This window comes from Chrysochloris asiatica, unplaced genomic scaffold (genome assembly GCF_000296735.1).
Source record: "Chrysochloris asiatica unplaced genomic scaffold, ChrAsi1.0 scaffold00033, whole genome shotgun sequence".
NCBI classification, from domain to species: domain Eukaryota; kingdom Metazoa; phylum Chordata; class Mammalia; order Afrosoricida; family Chrysochloridae; genus Chrysochloris; species Chrysochloris asiatica.
Window position 1 is genome coordinate 6,805,674 of NW_006408551.1, and position 10,697 is coordinate 6,816,370.

Below are 10,697 nucleotides of genomic sequence, written 5' to 3' on the forward strand. Positions count from 1 at the left end.
TAATGATATACTATAGAATGAATGTAAAGCTAATGTTCTGTTCTCCCATGTAAACTATCACATAATTCACAATAAAACATACAAAAACTAAATTAAAAAAACAAAAATTAGCAGTGATTGGTATTGAAACCAGTGTCATTCTGATCCTCAGCAATATACACCTTTTGGTACATGATTTAATTAAGGGATGTGGTATAGGGAGTTATTTAATGTCTCTTCTAGGTGTGGTGTTATAGGATAAGCACTGGACAGCTAATCATAAAGTTGGTGGTTGAAATTCACCAGCTGCTCCTTGGAAACCCTATACAGACTTACTATAAGTTGGAACTGATTCAACAACACTTAACAACAATAAAAATTTCTAGCTATAGTCTTCACAACTCCCACCAATGATTGTGTTGTTGTTGTCAAGTTCGTTAAATCAGTTCCGACTTACAGTAAGTCTGTATAGGGTTTCCAAGGAGCAGTTGGTTTCAATCACAGCAACCCTTTAGAGAATTTCCAAGGAGCATTGGACCTTCTGCTTAACTGTCCAGAGTTTATTCTACAGTGCCACACCAGGACTCAAATGATTGGGTATTGTTGTTAAGTGCTGTCAAGTTGACTCCAATTCATAGCAACCCTGAATAAGGTTTCTGTGGAGGAGCTGGTGGGCTTGAACTGAGAACCTTGTGGTTTGAAGTCCAGTACTGAACTTACACAACCCCATCAGGAATTCAATGATTGGGTTGTTGTTGTTGCTGTTAAGTGCCATCTAGTCTGTTCCGACTCATAGCAACCCTGTATAGGGTTTCTGAGGAGCAGCTGGTGGCCCTACAATAGACTATGGAGTCTATTGTACACAGACTCCATGTACCACACCATACCAAGAGTCTAGTGATTGGGTGGGACCATGTAAATAGGGTGTGTGAAACACAAACATGGGGATTGGTTAGTTTTACCATCTTACGAGGTTTAAATGAGGTATTTCAGAAGCAGGATGGAGGGATCTTACAACCATCAAGAAAGAAAAGTCACTAGCAAAATGCATCTTTTGGACCCTGAGATACCTGCTTATAGAAGCAGAGAGAGCAGAGTCAGAGGATGAGACAGAGCAGTAAGCTTCTTGGCCCTCAGTGTGAGTGAAGCAGAGAGTGCCCTTTGGAATTAACTGACAGCGCTAAAGGAGCTTTGTTAACACTTGCTTGAGAGGGGATGAGGCTAAAGGACTGTGGGCTGGGAGGCAGAGGACTAGAAAGAGGCATGCCTGTGATGTGGCTGAGAAGACACACTCTTGATCAGAGAACTGCTGTATCCTAAATTGTTTCTGATCCCTGTTAATTTCCCTAATACATCCCATAATTGCAAATATTGTCTGTTAGTTCTCTGTGGCCATCGTAATCAATTATCAAACCCAACAGAGAAGTAAAGTGGTGTGGAATGGATGGTTGGCGTCAGAATAGGATAAAGAAGGTTGGAGGGTTGAAGTCTGTCTGACCTCTGTCCCACAGGAATTGGCTTTTGGCAGGTGATTCTCCTTCCCCCTTGTGAAGCCTGAGGAGGTCAGACACAACCTCCATGCCATTTTTGTAGGAGGAAAAGAACTTTCTTACATAATTGCCTACCAATGATTTACCCTGTGAAGTGACTCATGGGTTCAAACCAAAAGGTTAACAGTTAAGTGCTTGACTTCTGCTAAGTGTCATCAAACCAGTTTGTATCTACCAACTGTGTCCCTCATCACTCTGTGGTGATATTCCTCTCATTTAGTCTTCACAATAACCTTTTGGGCATTTGTGTGTGCTGTTTAGTTAATTCTGAGTCATAGTGACCCTGCATAGGGTTTCTGAAGAGCTGCTGATGGGTTTGAACTGCCAACCTTGTATCCATGCTCATCCTACAATGCCACACCAGGACTCCCCTGCACCACTACAATTCCTTAAAGAACAAAAACAAATGGTGCTAATTTTTCAACTACTGAATTATATTTTCACGTATATCTTTAAATGCATAATGCTGCTCATCAAATCACTGTAGAATTTATATTTCATTGGTTATAATTCATTGGAATTATAATGTTGGCAAAGAATATTGAAGGTACCATGGACTGCCAGAAGAATGAACAGATCTGTCTTGGAAGAAATACAGACACAGTGCTCCTTGAAAGTGAGGATTGTGAGATTTCATCTCTTGGGCTTTGAATGGATTGTCAGGAGGGATTAGTTCCTGAAGAAGGACATCATGCTTGGTAAAGTGGGAGGTCAATGAAAAAAGAAAGACCCCCAATGATGGACACAGTGACAATAACAATGGTCTCAAACATAACAATGGTTGTGAGTGTGGCACAAGACTGAGCAGTGTTTCCTTCGGTTGCACATAGGATTGCTATGAGTCTGAACTGACTCAACAACACTTAACATCAACATTTTAAAAACACCAATTAAGCACATTTTCCAAAGATGCTTATATATGCAATACTCTAGAAGTGCCACCCTTTGCTTTCATTTAACATTATGATGGGGAACTTTACATAACAAATACGTGAAAAAAGTTTTCTGAAATTATTTTAGTGGAAAACGCAAACAAGAATAGTTCTGAACCACTTTTAAAAAAATGTGGCTTAACGTACACTGATCATTGAGAACCTTTTGTTATAAGCTGTTTTCATAAGAAGCATCAATAACACAGGGGCATAATTCCCTGGTGCAAAGGCATGTTGAATCATCCCCCTAAAAAGCTGTGCATACCTTAAAGAGAAATGACATGATGAAAAACTTTAGTTAATTAGCATTATACTAATTATCTAAAGGAGTCACACTTTTAATTAATTCATTAATTCATTTATCCATCCTTTCATCCAATTAATATTTGTTCATTACCCAACTCTTACAAGAATCTGACCTACTTATATAGAAATGAGTAAAATGGAACCCATAAATTTATGAATTCACTCATAAGTCGTTTGAATTGCAAGATTGGTGGTTCAAGCTAACTAACTGCTCCTTGGAAACCTTGTACAGGGTCGCTATGGGTCGGAATTGACTTAATGGCACTTAACAACAACAACGGAAGTCCTGGTGTGGTGCTGTGGGCTAATGTGTCAGACTGCAAAGTCATTTGAACTGCAAGGTCGGTGGTTCAAGCTCATTAGCTGCTTCTTGGAAACCCTATACAGGGTCACTATGGGTCAGAATTGACTCCACAGCACTTAACAACAACAACAAAGGTTATTCTACCTGAAAATTCTCACTCATTGTATCTCCAGGTTGTGTGAATTGTTCTTATATTTAATGTAAAACAAATATTTTCTCCTCAATTTTTCCTTGGCTCTTTGTCTATGTAGCTTCTGTCCCTCACCACTGTTCTGTATACATTTCCTACTTTATTATATATTTCACAATTTGTAATTACAAATGCATTCATCTGAATTTTTGTTTTATAATCGATCCCTGTTCTAGACATAAGTTGCACAAAGACATGCATTCTATCTGCTCAGAATCATAACAGGCACACAAAAATAGTTGCTGATTAAATGAATGAATAAATAAAGGCAGGTGTGGCACTTAAGGATCAGCACTACACTGGGAACCACAAGGTTGACAGTTCAAACTTACCAGCAGCTTCTTGGGAACCCTATAAAGGGTCACTGTGAGTCGGAACTGACTTGGTGGTACTTAACAACAACAACATGCTCAGTACTTCTTAAAATCTGATGCAAAAAATTAATACTTGTAAATTTTACACTGCACCAAGGATAAAACATATACACAATATATATATATATATGTAACAAGCTATGGATAACATCGCAAAATTCCAAAATATGGCAAGTCCAGAATAATTAATTGTACTCATGTGGAATCTGTACATAGGTCAAGAAGAAGTCATTCAAACAAGAGGTACTGAACTAATTAAAATTAGGAAAGTTCTATATGTTCAATCTGTATATTGAACACAAAATGCAAGAAAACGGACTGTGTGAAGATGAACGTGGCATCAGGATTGGATAAAGACCCATTAACAACCTGTGATATGCAGAAGACACAACCTTGCTTGCTGGAAACAAAGAAGCCTCGAAACATTTCCTAATGAAGATCAAAGAATACAGCCTTGCTCAATGTGTAAAGAACACAAAAACCCTCACAAGTGAACTAATAAACAACATTATGATAATGGGAGAAAGATGGAAGTTGTCAAAAACTTTATTTAACTTGAGTTCACAATCAATGCTAATGAAAGCAGCAGTCAAAAAATCAATTGACATATTGCATTGGGCAAATCTTCTGCACAAGACCTCTTTAAAATGTTAAAGAGAAAAGAGGTCACTTTGAGAACTAAGGTGTGCCTGACCCAAACCATGGTATTTTCAATTACCTCATATGCATGTAAAAGCTGGCAAATGAATAAGAAACATCAAAGAAAAATTGATGCATTTGAACTACAGTTTTGACAAAGAATATTGAAATTACCATGAATTGCCTAAAGAAACAATAAATGTGTTTTATAAGAAGTACAGCTCATCAGAATCTTGGATAGGTTATGAGTAGGGAACAATCATTAGAAAAGACATTATGCTCAAAAAGTGGAGAGTTAAGAAAGAAGAGGAAGATCCTCAATGAGGGTTAACATAGCTTATGCAGTAATGGGCTCACTCACACGTAACAATTATGTGTGAACCCAATGTTGGATGACACAGGACCAGGCAGTAGTTTGTTCCCTTGTGCATGGGGTCAGGATGAGTTGGAATCAACTTGACAACAACACAAACTTACACACACCCAAATAAATACATATATACTTCAAATCTAGGTACAGTGGTATACTAGGAAGTACTGTAAGTATGAAAATGAAGTTTCAGTGACTCCCAGTTATTGAAGGAAAGCAGATTATGAACATTGCCAAAAAAGGTAAACTTTTTTTGAGAAGAAAGCATCCTGAATATACTTTATTTATGAGCATTGAAACCTAGTGAATTGTCCAATTTTTTATTACAAAGTCTACCTTTGTATCAATTTGATATAGATATCAAGAAAAAAATAATTGTAATGATCAGAAATAGCTCACACATTACTTGACCAGAAATAGAAGTGTTTAGACATTTATTTTGTGAGTTGTATACAACTAAATTTTGGCCTGTATATTATAGAATAAATTATAGAAATAGAAAAGAGATGAAGAAAAGGTGTTGAAAGCTATGAATGATGCTCCCTTAAATTTATTAAAAGCAGTATTTCTAAAGCAAGAACCTGCTTTAATAGGAGAGATCTAAACTTTCATGGTGTACCACATTCAAATTCTTCTTTAATTCTGAAGAAAGTGGATACTGATATTTGATCTTTTGCAATAATTGTTGTTGTTGTCAAGTGTCATTAAGTTGGTTCTGACCCACAGTGACCCTGTAATGCATTTCCAAGGAACAACTGGTAGGTTTGAACCATTGCGGTTCAAACCGACCTTGCAGTCCAGTGCATTATCCTGAAGCACCACAATAATATGTTATTTGAATTTAGATGGTAAATTCTAGATATAAATGGTTGTCAAGTGTCATTCATTTTAGAAAAAAAAAAAACACAAACTAAAGAAACATTGGAAATTCAGAAAATGTCATTATGGAAGTATAGAAAGAACCATTATTAGGGTAAAACAATCAATTAAATAAGTTAAGAATGGCAATAAATTATTTATAAGATGATGGTTTTCATGGTATCAGCCATTTCAGTTTCAAAAAAGTCAAACTGATTATGTGAATTGTCCATAATTATATATCACTGAAGAAAAAAAGACCCTCCAATAAAGTAAAGAATAGCAATAAACATTATGCAATTTGGTGTTTACTTTACAAAGTCATGTCTTTACTCTTTTGAAAATCTTTACAATAATATTTAAAGTTAGCCTATCTTAACCTCACCATCCATCACAAAAGCTTCATGTTTAACCTGAAAAAAAAAAAACCCCAACAAATGCCTACAAGGAAATGCAGCTTGAACTATGATACCTAGGTATCACTCAGGTCTGTCAGCTGATTTTCACCAATTTTAAGTTTATAGTGGAAGAAATAATATTTTGGTATTTAAATAACTAACTTGGAATGGCAAATAAACTTATACCACATTCTCCCTTAATTACTTCTTATTTACACAAATAAAAGTGATGGGGACTCCACCAGTCCTCCATTTTCTATGCACATTTCTTCATTTCTTCCACTTAAAGTTTTTGTAAAATCGTGCAATACATAGCTATGCATTCATTTTTCTTGGCACTATATTTTAGATTCTCAGGTCCGTGTGATTATCTAACCTGTCCTCAGGCCTATAATAGTTAGTACTATGACTATCATAATATTAATGTCAGTTCCTTGAGGATAATGATGAAATGAATCTCAGTCATAACCTTACTGTCATTCTAATGTGAACTCCTACAGTTTTAGCTTCATCCCCCTTTTGTAAAACACTCTCAGATTTCTGAGATGCTCACCCAAATTTCTGGTAAGTTGAGATGGATTTGCTATCTATTCCCATGCATTTTAAATCCTCCCCTTTTCGCGTGTGAATTATTGGCTCTCCCTAAAGATGGATTTGTTCCCTCAGAACCCACTATCCTTTTCTACTTGCTCACAATCATTAGTATCAATCTTTTAAATTTGTAACCATGAAAGCTGTCTGAGAGGAGAAGCCTGCTAAAGAACAAGAAATCAAAATGCTTCATAATTACACTGAGTATAAGGATCCCTGGTGGCCCAATGGTAAAGTGCTTGCCTGCTAACAAAAAGGTTGGCAGTTCAAACTCTCAGTGGCTACATGGAGAAATATAGGCCTAGCAATGCGTTTCTGTAAAGACAACATCCTCAAAAACCCTGTGGGGCAGTTCTATTCTGTCACATGGGTTCACCAGGAATTAAAACAGACTCAAGGGCATTCAACAACAACAACAACAACACTCTGAATGCATTGTTGTTGTTGTTAAGCACCATCGAGTTGGTTCTAACTCATAACAACTTTATCTAGGGTTCCTGAGGAGCAGCTAGTGGGTTTGAACTACCTACCTTAAAGTTTGCAGTCCACTGCTAATCCTACAGCACCACACCAGGAGTTCCTGAATATATTAATCGGTAGTAAAAGGGAAGCAAATAAAGGGTAGCAGAACTAGGTCATGTAGGGATGTTTCTATGTAAGACTTTTCTTGAAGAAAAATTTATCTGTTGCTATGACTGAACTATTCTGTAAACTTATTTAAAAAATGAGTGGAATGTCAAGTCTTCCCTATAGTCCTAATGTGGTGATATTGGATAAGCACTGGACTTCTAACCACATGGTTGGCCATTCCAACCTACCAGCAGCTTCTTGGAAACTCTATACACTTTAACTATGAATTAGAATCGGCTTTTAACAACAACAGAAGCAATTGTTTTTAGGCCACTTGAATCTCACCAGACAAGCATGACTGTTGTTATAAATTCCTGAATTCTTTTTACACACAGCAAAGATGTAAAAAAGAAAAATGATCCTCAAGGAGATAGTTTGTCACAATTCAGCTATTATTGAAGCTTCTTGGGAGGACAAGCATGACTAAGGTTGTTTGACTAGGCTGTTTTCTGGAAAATACATACTGTTTGTAAACCCTGTAATGAATTTCTATGATTGGAGGTTAGCAGACCCTGTAGTTAATATCTTTTCTCTTAATCAACACTAAAGACAATTTCTGTTAGCCTGGTAATTATCATCAACTAATTACAACATCTGTGGTAGGCAGAGTAATATTTATTACCTCCCAAATAGATCCACATCCTAATTCCTAGAGTCTGTAAATATGTGAGGCTACATGACAAACAGGAATTAGGGCAGCAGATGGAAGTAAGCTCATTGGGTGCAAGTAAGATAGAGTGATTATTCTAGACTTTCCAGGTAAACCCAATGTCATCACAGTGTAATCACAGGGGCCCTTAAAAGTAGAAGAAGAAGAAGGCAGTATCAGAGTCAGCAACAGAGTTATATGATGTGAGAAAGATGAGCCTGACCATTGTTGGCTTTGAAGGTAAAAGTAGGTCACCAGCCAAAGCAGACTGACTTTATAAAGTGAAATAATCAAGGAGTCAAAATTTCCCCCAAACCCTCCAGAAGAAATGCCACTTTGCTGATACTTTAATTTTAGCCCAGTGACACTTGTTTCAGACTTCTGACCTCCAGAGCTGTAAATTACTAAAGCTGTGTTGTTTTAGTGACCAAGATTGGGGTTAATTTGTTACAGCAGCAATAGGAAACATATACATCTTATTGTTTTCAATTTATGGCATTTTTACATTTCAAACACCATCAATATTTGTATTAAAATAAAAACTAAAATAAACAACTTTGAGTTATTTCCATCTTCTATTTATAAACAGGATAAAGTAATGGAGGTAAGAATTGCCTGGATTTGAGAATTGAATTTTGCTCTGCCATATCACAGTTTGATATGAGAACCTCTCAGGGTCTCAGTTATCTTACTTTTAACACAACAACCAATTGTTGCTGTTGTTAAATGCCACTGAGTCAGTGCCAAGCCATAGTGACCCTGTATAGGGTTTCCAAGGAGCAGCTGGTGAGCTTGAACCGCCAACCTTGCGGTTCAAAGTGACTTTGCAGTTCAGCGCATTAACCCACAGCGTCACACCAGGGAACACAACAACAGACAGGAGGTCGTATTTAATGGGGTTGTTATAAGACTCAGAATAAATACTACATGCAAATAAAAGTGATTGGCACACTGTAAATATTCAAACAACATACGTTATTATTATTGCTGTCCACCCATATCTAATCAATTATTCAGTTAACATTTTCATATGTCAAAAGCTTATTGCTTAATATCCAGCACAGGTGTAGATCCATATTAGTTTTCATAAGGACTATGGCAACAAAAAGTCCCATAAATTATAAAGTTCAAGTTCCATGACATGGCCCAAGATTCTCCATGGCCTGCTAGTCCCTACATATGTTTCAATATTTCAGTTCTGGAATACAAAATGCTTCCTTGTATTCCAGTAATATGGAATTGCTTTACCATGTTTTCTCATGTTTAGTCTTTGTCTCACTATTTTTAAAATTATTTTTTTATAAGACAATTCTCTGTAATAATTTTGTCACTGATGTTTTCTTGAGTTTTTGAATCCTTGTAATATTCCTTTGTAGAACTCTATGCAAACATTACCTAGAGTTACATAATATGTAAATTAGCTACCAGAGTGTCCTGTAAGATTTGTTGTTGTTGTTCAGTGCTGTGGAGTTGGTTCTGACCCATAGAGATGCTGTATAGTGTTTCCAAGAAGTGTCTGGTGGGTTTGAACTACAAACCTTGTCAGATTCACAGTCCAGTGCTTACTCTACTATTTTAAACACAGACAGTGCTTTATTCATTTTTGTATCTTCAAGACACACAATAGTCATGCACAGCAGGCCTTCTACGGATCTATCTGTATCCACTTATCTACTTGCTCATTTATGCATTGGTTTCTTTGCAAAATCTGAATAGTCATTAAATTGCTAATTGTTCTACGCAGTTGATTTCTCTTAGTGCAGACTTTTCATATGGAACATCATTATTCCTTGACAATATAATGTAACAATTAACTGCAAGTTTGTTGTTGTTGTTGCTAAATGCCATTCAGTTTGTTGCAATTCATAGCGACCCTGTGTAAGGTTTCTGAGGAGCAGCTGGTGACCTTGAACTGCCACCCTTGTGGCTCAAACTGAGTTTGCAGTCTAGTGCTTTAGCCTCAGTGCCATACCAGAAATCCAACTGCAGGTTTGGGGTATTTCAAATTGTTTTGCTGCCAAGAAAGGCACAAAAATATTCTAATTTCTTTCTTAAATGTTATTTTCATGTCATTTAAAATGCAAGTAAAAATGAGCAGTTAGGACTGGTCCAGAAGCTATACAGAAAACTTCAAATATGAGAGATAACATGTACTTACAACAAAATACAATAAATTTTATTATTTGTTACCCTACTTAAGGTTCTAACTTTGATGATGTTATTCATCCTAACTAATTTTTATCACTTGAAAAAATTCTACCAAAAAATTTATGTGAACACACTGTTCCTTGAAAAGAAATATTTACATTCCATCCATAATTGGGTGTGTCCTATGTCATTGCTTCTCAGTTTTAGACTTATGTGAACTTTTCATACTGAGTCATATATATGAGTTGTTGTGGTTAGGTGCCAAGTTGGTAACGACTCATCACGATCCTACACACTACACACAGAACGGAATGGCCCAATCCTGGGACAACCTCACCATCATTGCTACATTAGTATCCATCATTACTACTGGTGTGCCAATCCATCTAGTTAGATGGCTTTGTATTTTTCTCCTACCCTCCATTTTGCCAAACATGATATGCTTCTCCAGGGACAAGTCCCCCCTTACAATATGTCTGAAGCATGAGAGACTAGGTCTGGCCAGCCTGGCTTCCAGAGAGAATTCTGGTTGTACTTCTAACACAGATTGGTTTGTTCTTTTGGCAGTCCATGGTTCTTCTAATATTTTCCTCCAAATCCGTAGCTCAAATGCATCGATTTTTCTATGGTCTTCCTTATTCACTGTCTTTCAGGTACATATGAGGTTATTGAAAATATCATGGCTTGGGTCAGACGCACCTTAGTTCTCAAACTGATAGTTTTTATCTTCAGCAGTTTAAACAAGTCTTGTGCAGCAGATTTGCCTAATGTAATATGTC